The 16,058-nt window shown below is 44.2% G+C and overlaps 1 protein-coding gene across 7 annotated transcripts in view; it reads left to right on the forward strand.

Moving 5' to 3' along the window:
* Positions 1-16,058, forward strand: part of macf1a (microtubule actin crosslinking factor 1a) — a 323,394-nt gene that overhangs the window by 132,511 nt on the left and 174,825 nt on the right. The window lies entirely within an intron of this gene.

Consider the following 16,058-nt stretch of genomic DNA (forward strand, 5'->3'; position numbering starts at 1 on the left):
TGTGTTTCAGTCTGACGGGGCAGATAATGATGTTGTAGATCCATCCAACCGTCTGTCTCTCCACTCGGGAACCTTCTCTTTCACGCTCAGACACTGAAGCCCACTCCACGCTTCGTTTCAAGCCCACTCTCACACTTTAAAGCAGCCCCCCCCCAACCCTTTGTTTTTTGTCTGGTAGCTTTCCTAGCCACAGCTACACCTGCTGCTACTTGTGTTTTGGTGATATTATGCGGCACAGTAGCCCCCGACACACCGCACCCACAACAGCTGCTCCGTCTGAGGCCTTCCATCGAGGCATGTCGGGGTGCGTTAGTCACCTACAATCCCCTCTAACCCCGCCCAGTAGCCTTGAGGTTAAACTCCTTAACCGCTTTTAAAGCCAGTGGAGACGCGTAATCATCATAAATGTAATTAAATGATCCAACCTCACATTTCCTGAGCTTAAACACAAACTTGTGTGCAAACACAGTTGATCCTGAGGATGTGGAAAGAAAAGAACTTATATTTATGCATCATTTAGACAGCTTTCAGAGTTTGTGGGTGTTTTACCTTTAAAACGTCATCATGTTTATATTGTTTACATCACCAGCATCTTCTCAGGAACAGTACGTCAAGCTAGTCGGCAGCATTGTTTTTTGTTTATTATCTGTCATTAAAAAGACTATTTGTCATTCAGATGAATTAATGTAGTTTAATTAATTAATCGTTAAAACAACTATTTGGGGAAAAAAAAGGTTTGTCATTCAGATGAATTCATTTTAATATCTGAGCTCAGGAATAAAACTGTTAAATGATATTCTTGTTGTTTTGGGATTTTTATATGAACAGAAGTGACTGACTGGTAGGGGTGGGAAAAAAAATCAAAAATCAGGATTTTTTCCTTCACAATTTTAAAATAGATTTTTTTTGTCAATTTTTTTTTCAGATAAATAAAAATAATCCCACATAAAAATTTTGTCATTTTTATTGAACTTTACATTTGTCGTCTTGGGCGTTAAAGCAGCAGAATGATGGTCTGGCTACTGGTTGTTTTTTTCCGCATTGAAATCAAGAAGATGACGAGCAAAAGAAAGTTTTACACATTTTTTCTTTTTTTAATAATCTGCAAAAATCAGCAATATCATAGAATTGTGAGAATCGCAATTTAAATCAAATTGGCACCAAAAAAAATTGGAATCAAATTGGGACAAAAGCACATGGTCACAGCCCTACTGTTCAGTGTCCTGCGATATCGCTTCATATCAGTAGGTGGATCCGAAATTGAACTCAATAAAAATCGGATCATGATTGAAATAGCGATGCAGGCAAACATCAGATCGATATATCTGATCGTGATCAACTTGATACCTAAAATCAGACAACTGAGGCGGTCCTGAAAACTTCATGTCTGCGTGTCAAAGGAATTCAGCTTTATCGTGCAGTTATAACAAAAGCACCAGGTGGTCCCAGATGGTCCAGTCGTCTCTTAGGTTTATTTTCTGCTGTTTCACATCTGCAGTTTCTTTCTGAAGACCTGCAGACAGGATTTAGTCTCCTTCCAGTCCGAGCACCCACAGGGTCTTTATCCCCTCGGCCATCTGTAGCCTCTCAGCTCTCCTTCCAGGCTCTTGACCCCAGCGAGGTTCTCGGAGCAGGTCCATCCGTTCTCGTCTACGTCCTGTCAGCTGTCTCTGTGACGGATGGAGAAGGTGTGGACCTTGGTTTGAGTCTGTGGCCGGCTCCCAGTTTGCTTAAGGTGGAGATTATCTGACGGTTCTTTCCTGGTGGTGACACTAACGCAATCTGCCTGCTCTCTGCGGTGACGCCATGATGGCGAGCTCATGTTGGGCCAGGTTTTGTGTACTTTTGTGTTTCTGTGTCAGCGACCCTGAGGTCAACGGTGGGGTTGCTGTTTCAGCTCCACAAACCAACAACCAGAACTCTCTGCTGTGGATCCAGAGTTTTATTCCTCATGTGTGACATCTGGGAGGGTTTTATGACTTTATGTGGGAAAAACAACATTTAGTACCTGCAGTGTAAATGTGATGTTACTACTGGGTGTGTTTACACCCCAACATGAGTCAGTTTTTACTGCATGTGGACACGTGGCCTCTGACATGAATCAGACATCAGGGTGATTTTATTGCCAACTTAAAACTGGTGGGTTTTTTTGGTTTGTTGTTTTGTTTTAATTCATTATTTGACTGTTAGCCTCAGTTTTGGCTCTACTTTATGAAGATGAACCATCACTGTTTCCCTCTCTGTAAGACCATAAGTCTCTCGCAATAAAGTGGCCACCAGAAGCTGTGACTATTTGACCTAATTAATGACTTGTGGTTGAAAAAAAAAAAGTCTGTTTGGCGTAGAAAGTCGGCTTTTTTCAGCGGTATTGTGACTGATCTTGATTACAGAAGCGGTGTTTGTTCCACTTAAAAAAAAACAAAAAAAAACTGTTTTGATCCGCTTTCGCTTACAATACAGGAAATGGACCTCAATGGAAAGGGACTGTAGGTTCCATGCATAGCATTGTGGGTAAACGCATCGAAACGCATCACCTGTGGGATTATATGCTGCTCTGATCGAGAGAAATGTCTCGTAGTCAGACATGGAACAACTTGGCACAAATTGTGATATAAAAATGATCAACCGGAGACCTTTAGGATCCGATGCAGCTCCAGAATCTGTTGGGTTTCTCAAACTTTCTGAACTACCTTCCTGGAAATAACGTATGTTGGTGTTTGCACCCGCTACAGGACGGCGGATAGCGTGATTAGGGCTGCGATGAAATGCTTTCATCTTGATTAGTTTAGATTCAGATTTTCTTTTGGCGCCGATTTAATTTTAATTGCAATTCTTTGATATTGCTGCTTTTTGTAGACTAAAAACAACAAAAGAAATTAACAAAACTTTTTTGTCATTTTTCTTCATTTCAATGATGAAAGAACAACCCAGTTGCCGAGCCATCAATCTACTGCTAAATGGCCAAGAAGACAAGTAAAAAGATCAATAAAAAAGACAAAAAATTGATGATGGATTATTAAATCGATTTAATAATCAATGGTTTAATGCTAACATTCCTGGTAAAAAAAAAAAAAAATCCCAAGTCTATTTGGTTTTATTGTTTCTAATTACCTGGCGACCCTCCTTCAGTAAGTCTTGCTGCAGCGCCCCCTCTGGTGAGGACTGGAATAGGTTATATAAAAGCTCCAGAGTAGTGCATAAAGTCTGGAAGAAGGTTGCAGCCGCCAAATGAACCGAGTCCCTGGTCGTACCGAGTCAAACGGACCATCCTGCTGTGGATGCATGTGCCGTTGTTGCTTGTGCAGGGTTCAGCGTTGACCTCGTACCTGGTGAAAGGTCACACCTGTTACCTGCTGGATCGGATCGTCATGTTTCTTCCCTCTGATTCTTACCAGATGATGAAGCACATCAGTTGGACACGTTGCTGATGGTTGACGTATTTGCTGTTAGTTTTAAGCGGTTTGACTCTGTAGGTCAAGGTTTTCCATGTATCCCTGCTCCAACAAACCTGACTTAAATAAATCAGTCATTGGCTGTTGGATCTGTTTAATGGAAGCTAGGTGTGTTGGAGCAGGGACACAATGAAAACCTTCAGGACAGCAGCCCTCGAGGACTGACATTGGGCACAACTGCTGGTTGTCTTCTGCTGGTTTTAGATGTTTCCTTGCTCCAACACACCTGTTTAAAATCAAGTGACTCTCCTCGACAGCTTATTGTCAAGTTCTGCTCCAACATGTTGACTCATTGGTCTGATTCAGGTGAGTCTGCAGGACTTTGAACACCCCTGCCGCAGACCACCAACATGTTTACGTCCGTTAAGTGACTGTTTGGTAGGGGTGGGAAGTGGCTGATGAGAATTTTAATGCTAAAAACCTGATTTGTTTCGGTTAATCTTTCGGTTAATCTTTACACCCAGAACTAGTCAGCCATGTCTGGGCCCTCTGGGAAGTGTTTCAGGCTGTTTCCTGAAGGTCTAACCTGGATGGGAAGTGTTTCAGGCTGTTTTCTGAAGGTCTAACCTGGAAAGGTTCTGCTGTTTTACTGCTCCATCCTTCCTGACGTGGAAGTCAGGTGATCGGAGATGAAAGCCAGCAGATGCTGTGTTATTGTAACGATGTGTGGATGACATGTTTTATGTGTGACAGTGAATCAGACGTTATGTTGGCGTCTGTTTCCTGGGTTACTCTTCCTCTATGCATAAACTTTTTTTTGTTTGGTTTACTGAAAACCCCTCATGGCTAAATTTAGCATTCGAAGGCTTCCTCCATGTTCCTGCATCACTTCTTCTTTCTATTTTGGTCGAGGCCGAGCATGGTCCAACTCATAACGCAGATTTTTAACCTTCGTGTCAGGCTGTGTGTCGGATACAGGCTGTGTGTTGGATACAGGCTGTGTGTTGGATACAGGCTGTGTGTCGGAGGACCAAACCCTCCGCCATGCTCTCAGCCGCATACAGGACGTCTTTGTTCCAGGAGATCCTGCTGCCAGGCGGTGAAATCTGCCGTTTGGGGCTCAGTTTCTAATAATCCCGTCATATGATCGCTTTCTGACTTTGTTATAAACACAACATTAACGCCATTGTAGTCTCGGCTGTCGTGGGTTTGGCTTTCGCTCCGACAGCCGCGGATATAAAGTTGTTTTTGAATTGGATTAAGTTGGATTGAAGGGATGATTATGAGGATTATAAATACCTTATTTATTCATCTCTTTGGCTTAATGCAGGACACCTTGTGGAAAAGAGACTGATGTGGGTGATCACATGACACGGAAGTGACTTTAATGAGACGTGGTCGCCATGACAACGTTACGTAATCATCTGGTTTGGATGGCGGCTCCACCTGTAGGGCGGGGCGGTTCCCTGAAGAGGAAGTGTGAAAGTCTTTTCATTTACCTGGAATGTAGATTTGGTACATTTATCCTTGACATGTTGTTCCACACCAACATTTACTCCAAATGCATCTTCCCTCCTTCCTGTCTACGAACCCCCCCCCCCTCCAAACCAAACCCACACGGTTACACGAGCAACAAATCCTTCATCTGAGAGCCTGGAAGCAGAAACATCGTCTGTTTTTGTTGTATAAATACATTAGAACTTCCTGCCAGACACAAGAAGTGTTGCTTTGCTTCGTCTGGCCTCACACACACACACACACACACACACACACAGAGTCATACAGAGTCATACAGAATACACCTCTTGTCGCCCGTCCTGACGCCCGTCCTGTCGCCCGTCCTGTCGCCCGTCCTGTCGTCCGTCCTGTCGCCCGTCTTGACGTCCGTCCTGTCGCCCGTCCTGTCGCCCGTCCTGTCGCCCGTCCTGACGCCCGTCCTGTCGCCCGTCCTGTCGCCCGTCCTGTCGCCCGTCCTGACGTCCGTCCTGTCGTCCGTCCTGTCGCCCGTCCTGTCGTCCGTCCTGACGTCCGTCCTGTCGTCCGTCCTGTCGCCCGTCCTGACGTCCGTCCTGTCGCCCGTCCTGTCGCCCGTCCTGTCGTCCGTCCTGTCGCCCGTCTTGACGTCCGTCCTGTCGCCCGTCCTGTCGCCCGTCCTGTCGCCCGTCCTGACGTCCGTCCTGTCGTCCGTCCTGTCGCCCGTCTTGACGTCCGTCTTGTCGCCCGTCCTGTCGCCCGTCCTGACGTCCGTCCTGTCGTCCGTCCTGTCGCCCGTCTTGACGTCCGTCCTGTCGCCCGTCCTGTCGCCCGTCCTGTCGCCCGTCTTGACGTCCGTCCTGACGTCCTGTCGCCCGTCCTGACGTCCTGTCGCCCGTCCTGACGTCCTGTCGCCCGTCCTGACGCCCGTCCTGACGTCCGTCCTGACGCCCGTCCTGACGTCCGTCCTGACGCCCGTCCTGACGTCTTGTCGCCCGTCCTGACGTCTTGTCGCCCGTCCTGACGTCTTGTCGCCCGTCCTGACGCCCGTCCTGAGGTGGTCGTGGTCCAGCTTTACATCTGTTCTCCTGTCTTTTTCCAGAAGAGGATGAACACAGATTAAAAACACTTTAAAAACAAAGAAAAAGAAAAAACTATTAAAAGACAAATGAAGACGCATCAGGCTGACATTAAACTACATCAGTCAGCTGTTGGACGGAGACGAAAGGCGACATTTTAGGATTTATTTAGTCGTATTTCTGTGTAACAGCAGTCTTTTCTTTCTTTCCCACACGTTCTGTCATGTAGTGAATATTTAACAGTTTGAATTTTGTCATGTGTAAATATAAATCTGACTTTGTTTGTGCAGTAAAAACATCAAAAACCCCGAGTTGACCTTAAGTCTGGACCCACTGCTTTAATGAATTACATATTAATCTGTTCTACTGACCCTTGCTAGGACACGGCAGCATCACGAAGGCAACCAAAACACACAAAATCTTTGTTTCCTGAGGCTCACTGCGGACCTGCAGGACTGTTCTTTAACCTCTAAAAGCTTATTCATGTAGAAAGTCTTTAGGACCAGAATGGAAAGTCCAAACTGTAACTCAATCAGCCAAAAGTAGCTTTTCCTTGTTTTGTCTCACGAGCAGACGGGCTGACCGCCTTCGTCTGAAAGCCTGTTGATCGGGTTAGGTAAACGTCTAGAGGCTGTTTGTGTCCACGTTAATGTGAGACCAGCTTAGACTTACTGTTGTAGCCGAGGTTTAACCTGGGAGGACCGGTCACAGACCAGTCTGCCAGGAGAGGAGGAAGGAATCATCAGCTAACTTTCCCTCCTCAGGAGTCACATGACAGCGTCTCAGACTGAGGAAACATCTGGTTGGTGGGATTTTTACAGGTAGAAGGGATCTCTGAGGCCATCATATGTTCACACCAGCCGTATCTGTGAGACAGGCTGTGAAAATGTGACCTGAATGCAAATCATTAAAATAAATATAAATAGTAGCTCTCATAATAACCGTGTGGGACGAGCAGCTCCAGCCATCTCTTAAGCTGCCTTCTTTTCTTCATATGTGCAACGTAAACATCACGTTAACGTAAAAATAATTACATTTGGTTACAGTTTCTATATTTTTATTGCATTTCTTGTTCTAATGTCAACGCCTGAATTTGTTTAGTTAAAAAAAAGCAAAATAAATACAGTAAAAAAATAACTGGAAAACAAATAAAGTAAAATAAAAAACTGGAATAAAATGAGCTAAAATTATATATGAAATAAATATTTTAGAAAAATAAAAGTAAAACAAATGAAATAAATGAATAAGTTAGATAACTAAAATAAAAATGTTAAATTTCTCAAAGGTCACCAGTGGCTTCAACACATGATAAAATGCAGAAAAGAGACTGAAAATTTTGCCCCAAAAAATTAAAAACCAGAATCTGTTTACAAATAAATAAATAAAAATGTATCAACATGTTTAGAAGGAGGCCTTACCAGCTGACATGTCCTAAAATCAGACATTTCACCAGGATGCATCGTCACCAACATGGAGTCAGTTTTTAGCACCGTGACATTCAGGTCACCCTGCCGTCCGGCGTCACACACTCATACACACTCATACACACACTCACACGCACACACACACTCACACAAGTGTTCCCAGTAGCAGATGTACTGGCCCGATAAGCCTCCTCCAGTGTTTATCAGCGTGGGCCCGGCTGGGTGCGGCCTCCCTGTTGCCTCCATGGCGGAGCTAAGATGTGTAACGTGTGTGAGCTTCTGGTCACCCTGCATGTGGCTGCTGGGGCTGTAGCGCCCCCCGATGGAGGGCCATTCACTGTAGAGGAGATCAGCGTTTGTCAGTTTTATCGTTGGAAGTGTTTTACTGCATGCATGTGTGGTTTGGGAACATTTTAACAGTTAATCTCCACCTCCCTCTGCGTGCGGCGTTGCTGCAGCTTGAACTCGGTAACCACCGCCGTCTTCCTGCTCTGGCAGGGTTCTAATCACACGGCGCGGGACACACTCCATGCATGTAATTACGCTGTGTGATGTGGCACTGATTGCAGATTTTAGGCAGGAAAAGAAGGAGGTGGTTGTAAGGAGATGGGTGACAGTGGAGGCGGTTAAAGATAACGTACGGAGGAAAGATGGAACCAGCGAGTTCAGATTTACTGCTGAAGATCCAATCAGATTCCAGAAGCAGAGAGTTGGTCAGGTGAGGGAACAAAGGAGGCCTTCTCATTGGAGGCTTGGCAATCCCTCCGAGCCACGATGGAGGGATGGAAAGGTCATGACTGGACATGTCAGCTGTCTGAGGTCCAGCTCGGTTCTTTCCTGTTTGCCGGATCGCTGCGGTTCTTCATGTCCAAACCTCAGCGTCCACATTCCTGATCCTGATCCTGCTACTGCGGTGAAGGAATGGAGACGGTCTCGGCGCCAGTCATGGAGGCTAATTTCATCAGCTCGCTGACCTGAAGTTAATAAGATGTTCAAGCTGCTACATTGTCTCCGGGAATTGGTCGTAAAACTCCTCTTCCTCACGTCGTTAGGATGTTTTCAGAAAACGTCGGCAGATTCCTTCATTTCATCAGCAGTCCGCTTGTTTACGTCCATTTCTTCCACATTTAGTTTCTATTTGTTTCAGTTTGGCTCAGATGTTTACTGCAGACGTGCTGTGAATGCTAAAGCTTCATCAGTCTCACAAGCTCTTCACACGGTGGAAGCAAACTGAAACGTTTAATCTCCTGCTTGTCCAACCAGAAGCTTGTCTGACAGCAGTGAAGAAGCAGAAGTCTGCAGCATGTTGATGCTTACAGGCATCCAGACGTAAGACATCCAGAACATCTCTGGATAGATGGAATAGATAAAATAAGCTGGAATTGACCAAAATAAGAAAATCCTGACATTGTTGCTCAACAGAAATATGAAAATAATCCCAACGGGACCTGAAAACCACCGTTTTCTGGTCTATCATGTGTTTTCTGCACCACCTGGCAGGTGTTCTGGCCCACTGCTCATCAGCAAAGTGCTCGAAAGGATCTGGGACAGTTTTTTTTCTTCTTCCTATTATTATTGCTTCCAGCCACAGTGTCTACGTCCACATGTCTCTGTTTACCAAGTTATAATATGATTTATTCTAACTTTTTTACTTTCTAGTTATTTAAGTGACAATTTGATCGGATTTAATTTGAGTAACTTTAATCACATTCATTTTCCTGTAAAACTGAAAGAAGGTCGTGTTTTTCCTTAAAAATTCATTTCCCACCACAGAATCGCAGGTAACTGCTTCTAAAGATTTGCACCAACAGTTTCCTGGATGCATAATTTCTGATGTCTGGAGGAATAAACTACATGCAGGATTTGGAGGTTTTTATATTTCTCGATAACTTCATCAGGCGACGTACGTCTGTAATGTAATAAACGGATCTTACCATCACTTTCTAAGATGTGCAGCTTCTTTTAACCATAATTTATCTATTGATATGAAAAAAATAATTTTAAATCATCAGTTTATTGACTGCTGCTTTATGAAAATTGTTTATGTTGTGGTTAAAGCCACAATTCTGTAATTATTTTTATGATAATTAGACATGCATGATCAGAGTTTCCTGCTTCATCATTGGACTCATTTCTGTAGTTTTATTGACATAAATCCATCTGGAAAACATAAAGATCCTTTAAGATACAGCTGGAAAATACTTCTTCATAAAGATAATGTGTCAGAAGAGGAAAAAATGCTTATTTGACCTGAAAAATGAGGATTTATCATGTCAGTTGAACTGATTTTATTTCCAAGTTTTATGCTTAAACCTAAGTGTGTGACCTGCAGATTGTTTGCTGTATGGAAACTGTAAGACAAACGTCTTCATATAGCAAACGTCTTCACCTGTCTGCCCTCAGCTGTTCTTGTCTTGTTTTAATGAGGACAGATTCTGAAAAACATCCCTCAATGTCTGAAAACAGGTCAGTGTGAGCAGAGGTGGAAGAGAGACGTTCTGAATCTGGACTGGTTTGAGTTTTTCACGGATGTTTCATCGAGCGTTTACATGCAATCAGCATCAGTATGAATGATGCAAATTGTTCACATCAAGGCTTTTTTTTACTGGCTTACAAGCTCCCATCAAGCGATCTCCGGTGGTTAAAAGCAAAGCCTGGTACAAAAATCCATTTTCAGTTTAATAGGTCAGGTTTACCTTCATGACAACTGTGGGGGGAGTGAATTTTTTTCTAACTCGCCCGTTTAAAAGTAATTTAATCTTAAAATTCGGCATATTTATGGGCGTGTCCTTTTGATTGACCGGTACCCGATCTCCCGCTTCAAGTCAGAAAAACGTAGAACAACCGCGGTTTTTAGCCGGTGAACAACATGACTTAGCTTTAGCACGCTTAACCTCTGGTTAGCTCCTGTTATCTCTGGGTTAGCTCGGTTAGCTCTTAGCTACAGAAAGCTCAGAGTTCGCTAGATGTCAATCATCCACCATGACGCTCACAGCCCCCCTCTCAGCTCCACCTCTTTGCCCATATTTGGATTTATTGGGTAAGACGACGTGCATGCCCCTGCCAAGATGGCGATGGTAGGTACCGCCCACCGAGCTTCAGTTCAGCTCTTCAGAAACCTACGGATGACGTCACGGAGGCTCCGCCCACCATTCCCACATTAGCAGCTGATACTAAAACCGCCATGTTCATGGTGTCATGAATGTAACAGGAAGTGATGTCACTAAAAGAGATGTGAAACAAACTGGAAGGTGTAGACGGGGTTTCCATGTATTTCATCACAGATTAGATCCAGATATGTGATTTTGATGCTCATGTGAACACGAGGAGTTCTTTAAGATGTTTTATTTGATCAGAAATAAGCGAGGAAACTGTTAATCTGAGGAAATACTCATCACGGGTCTCATTACGGCAGGAAGTTTTGCTCTGTTTCTTCTTCTGGTGTTTTGATCCAGCCTGTCTGGTTGTGTCACATGACTGCTGCTGACTTTCTGTGAAACCCTTCCTGCTTTTTAAACGCAGCATCCTGCAGACTAAAGCATGGTGTTGTCTGCACGCTGCCTCAGAGGCACAAAGTTTGCTTTTGCTACTTCCTGTTTACGTCCATGAACCCGGGCTCCACTTCCTGGAGATGACCTGGGAACGTCGAGTTACTCCGACTTGCTGCTGAGCTCAGCTGAAGAAGATGGTGAGGAAGACTCTCCCGGTGTTGGCCTGTGATGCTTTCCCTCCACCGATCTGACAGCTTTCTGCATTCTATGGAAAGCCAGCAGGTCCAGCTGTTTGTAGGAAGCTTCATCTCTTCCTCATCAGCTTCGCTTTGCTTGTCTTCTGTCTTGTGTTTTTACTGTTACTCAACATAAAAGTGGATTTACTGTAATATTATATTCTATACAAGAGGTTTTAACCTCCTCTCCGGTATTTTTCATCCCATTTGGATGCATAAATATAACGATAATCAGTAGAAATTAATCAAATTCTCTGTCAGTGGTAGAAATTCCTGCGTCCACAGTTCCTTCCTGATCGTTCCCAAAGCTTCATGCACTTCAGTTCGACCAAGACTCATCGTCAGAAAAATAATCACAAAAATTGTGAAGTTGCTACAGACAGACGGATGAACGGACAAACGAAGGTAAAAACAAGCTCCTTGGCAAAAGCCCGTCACGGTACGTGGAGGTGTGGGAACCCAAATGAAGACGAGATGCAGGAATACGATTTATACCATGGTCTGATTGGCTGCAGGGTCTCCGTTAAAAAGTGATAATGGACACCAGTTTAAAAAAAAAAGCAAATAGCCGAATAATCGTCCAGGCAGGAAATAATCTGAGACGTGTGAGTTAATTGTCCAAATCTTTGTCTTGCCCTCCATCACCTCCACTGCTCTTCATCATCCCTCTCTTCTTCAACAGCAGCAAGTTTTCCGCCTCTCTGTTCGCTCATTAAAGGAGGATTAGCATCCGTCCTCATAACCAGACCGACCGTTGACGTGCACAACGCTACGTCCACCTCCGACACGTCCGCGTCCTGCTGCGTGTTTCTGGGTGCAGCGGCGTGCAAAATGTTGGCTGAGGTGTTTCTGCATTTCTAGATTCAGTCCAAGATGAAGCTTTCCAGTAAAACACGCTTCAGCTGCTTGGAGGTTTGGCATCTGCAGGTGTTTCTTTAAATAAAAAACCACCATCATGATAAGTTCATTAAGGTGTGACAGAGTGTGTGTGTGAGTGTGAGTGAGTGTGTGTGTGTGTGTGTGTGTGTGTGTGTGTGTGTGTGTGAGCTCGCGGTTCCAGAGGCTGATCCTGACTGGAAAGCCGTGTGAAGCTGCAGCGTTGGTGGTCTACGTTACACATCAGCCTTATCCGACCCTCTGACAGCTTCACTGGCTGTAAAACAGACCAAAACACACACACACACACACACACACACACACGGTTTTACACTCATAAAACTAAAGAGAAAGTCTTTATTTTTCACAGTTTTCCAGACTATTTAATTTGTTTAACAAGCTGCGATCAGGACAGTTTAGGAGATCAGTCGGAGTCTACGGCAGCCCGGCTGGCTCAAAGGATGGAGCTGCAGCTGTTGGTCCAAACAATTTGTCGTTCGCTGCCATTAGAAATGAAGACAAGACGATAAAGAAGGTCTGTAAATTAGCTGAAGAAGGGGAACTGAAGCGTGGTGTTTACTGGGATGGAGGGCGTCCAAGCTACACGTTGGCACAAGAATTCAGAATCCGAGCTTTTTCTGCCTTTTTTTAAAAAACTTTTTAACGCTTGTCTTCCTGATGTTTCAGAAACTATTTATTTAGCGTTTACAGTGATTAAAAGTGGAGAATATTTCATTTTATTTCACATAAAAGTCCTCTTCCTGCCTAAGCAGCTTTAGTAATGGCTCTTTGTGGTTGTTTAGAAACTTTTTTTAAAACTTTTTGGAGTGAAAGATGTTTATAAAAACTTCCCCAGACGTCGTGGCAGTGAATGCACCACGGTGCATTTTCAGGATGTGATGGTGTTTGGGTTGGAGGCTGGGCCCGAGCTGAGCGGTGTCCATGGCAACGGCAACAGCTGTGGCTGAAATGAAGACCCTGGTTGCCGTGGTGATGTGGTGGGGTCCTCCGTATTTGTCTGCGCTCTTCTCATTCTTTTCCCGCGTCACTTTTTATTTCCTCTCTTTTTGTCCTCCTGCCGCTCCTCGTCGTTTCCCATCATCTGACCTCACAGTGTTTGCCCTCTTCATCTTCGTCTTCCTCTTTCTCCTCCGCTGTCACAAACACACCTCCTCTTTGTCTGCTCCTGAGGAGCGGGTTGACGTAAAGCAGGGACGTGTCCCTGGCTTCAGCTTCTCCTGGAAAACCCGGAATATTCCGCGTTTCTCCCGACTATTGCAGAACTTTCTGACCTCCATCTGCTTTCTTTCTTTTTGCCTTTATTTGTCTGTCTGAGTGGATTTTTCTGCTTCTGGCTCCTTCATCTCCTCCATCTCCTTCATCTTGATGTTTCTGCTCATGAATGTCTGCTTTAACTGTCTTTCTTCTTCTTTCTCACAAGGTCATAAATTTCTCTGTCTGACTTCCTCTTTCCAAACGTCCGTCCCCTCCTTCCGTTCCCACCGTTTATCTAGGCAAAGGTTTATTAAAGAGGCAGCTCTTCCTCGCATTAGTCTTCTTCCCTGTTGCACCAAAATGATCTTATATTATCTCAAATTATATTTATTTAATTCATGTTTTATATTTTATTTTATTTGTTTCAATTTTATGTTGTTGAAAGGGATTTTTTTTATCTGGTTTTATTTCTTTAAATTTTTTATGTTTATTTTAATTTTGTCTTATAAATGTAATTATTTTTTGTGTTTTTTATTTTATTAAATTTTATATATTTATTTATTATAAATTCTTTTTTTTTGTTTTTTTTTTTGTTTGATTTCTTTGATTTGATATCTATCTAATTAATGCTTCATAATTTTTTATTTGTCTCTTATGTTATTTAAATGGATTTTGTGTTTTTTTTTTCATTAAAATATTTTTTGTTTAATTTTTTTTGTAATTTTATTTTAATTTTCTTTTAATTTTTTTTATTTGATTAATTTTTTTTCTGTATTTATTCACTATAAATCTTTTTTTTTTTTTTTTTTTTTTTAAATTCATTTTTTGTGTAATTTAGCTTTTCTAGTTTGTTTTTGTTCTTTGGCTTGACCAGAACAAAGCAGCGGTGTTGGGTCAGTGACCTCCTGGACGTGTTTACTGTCCGCTTATCTTTTGTCTCTGAATTTAAACATTATTTTCATCTTCATCTGATGGTGAAGATGATGAAGAGGTCTTTCAGATCAGACCAGCTGCAGCAGCATCGTGTTTTAAGCCTACAGATCGGACCTCCTCATGTCGTGGAGGTGACGTATGCAGGACTAGCATCCTTCCCTCCATGTGAAGATGAGCGGCGTTTGTCATGCTTTAGCTTTAGCTGGTCGTGTTTGTCTCCAGGTGGGTCGACTTCCCACCCGTCATCGCTCCAGCCGTCATCTCTTTGTGTCAAAGCTGCTGCTAATCCTCCTTGTTAGGCCAAACCTCTCCTGTTTCCTCCTCCTCTCCCTCCTCTAATCCCTTAATGGCATCTGGAGGTATCGCTGTCTGACCGTCCGACTGACGGCGGCCGCCGTGACAGCAGCTTAACTCATGTTAACACACATCATGGAGTTATCAGGAAGTCCTCATTAATCTGCTTCCTGATAATAAAAAGTAACTTTCCCTTTATGATTGTTAACATTTCTGAGAATTAAATAAGAAAACTTCATCCTTAAACCTGCAGAATTTGATCTTAAAAACACATCTAGAACGTCGGACTGAAAAAGCCTTCCAGGTCTGCTCAGGTCTGCGTGGATCTTCACATCCACCCCGCTGCTGTGGGAGACGTCACGCCTGAATAACCATCAGTCTGAGGCTGATTCGCCGCCGTTTATGTCCCAAATCCATCAGCTGAGCTCCGTGGGTGCTCGGGAGGCTTTCATCGCTCATTTGTAGAAAATATTTCTGGATTTTTTAATTGTTTTCTAGTTGTTTTTTTTTGTTGTGAAACTGTGAACATCAGAACAGAAAGGTTTTCTGCTGCTGCAGCTCTGTTACTGGTCCCAGTCTGCCCCCTGACTGCAGCTTTCCCAGTCGCTCCAGTTTCCCTCGTTCTGCTGTTTCAGGCTCTCCTGGTTTAGGAAAAATGAATGAAAACATCTGCATCCTCTCTGCTGCCGTCCCGGATACGTTAAGCCCCGGTTCAGCCCGGTCGGCGGGTCAGGACTCTGGCGACCAGCTCAGCTTCCACACAGGACGTTTTTCTGCTTCGTTTTACCAGTGGAGATGTCAGAGGCCGACGGTCGCCGCAGCTCATGCAGCTGTGTCCACCCTGCAGCTGGAGAGGCATCTTCACGGCGGTTCAGCCTGAAACGGAGCCTTTCCAGCCCGCCGACGGTCATATCCTCACGCCAGCGCAGGAAGCAGCTTGTCGAGGGTTTCTGCATCTAGAAGCCGATAAAATTCCCTCCTCACCGCATTAAACTGACACAAAACGCGGCTCTTTGCAGTGACGAGGCAAAATGCAGCATTTAGGACTCATTACTAGAAGAAGAGAGGATGATATGAAATGTTATCCTGCTCTGTCTGGCAAAAGGAAAGTGTGCTGCGTTCACTGGCAGCTGGGAACTTCTGGCTTCATGCAGAGAAGAATCCAATAAAACATGACAGATGTCAGATGAATTGGTCTGTAGCTGCCCCCCCCCCCCCCCCCCACCAAGCCACGTCAGTCACGTTGATGTGGCTGAAAACACGGACAGTGGCGGGATTCCCGAGTGGCCTTGAACGCCACATTAATCAGAGCGTCTGAGGTCAGGAAAAGGAAGTTGTGATGTGACCATGAAAGTCCAAGGTTAGAGGATGCATCAGGCCTGACCGTCCTCTTCCTCATCCTCCTCTGCGCTCCATCAGCCCGTTTCCCCCCCAGCTGCGGCGCTGCGTCACATCACGCACACGATCCGACCACGACCGTCTTTCCGTCTCGGAGGACAGACGGATGGATTCAGTCGATTTATTCTGTTTAGGAGGAACAAACATCCAGATGTTCATGTTTCATGTCCTGCAGATCATTTCCATACCAGACACAGTTTATGGCCCCGCCTGCAAAGCATCTCTGTGAGGAGGGATATTTGGTTGC

The sequence above is a fragment of the Telmatherina bonti genome (assembly GCF_933228915.1).
Source record: "Telmatherina bonti genome assembly, chromosome: 19".
Classification (NCBI taxonomy): Eukaryota; Metazoa; Chordata; class Actinopteri; order Atheriniformes; family Telmatherinidae; genus Telmatherina; species Telmatherina bonti.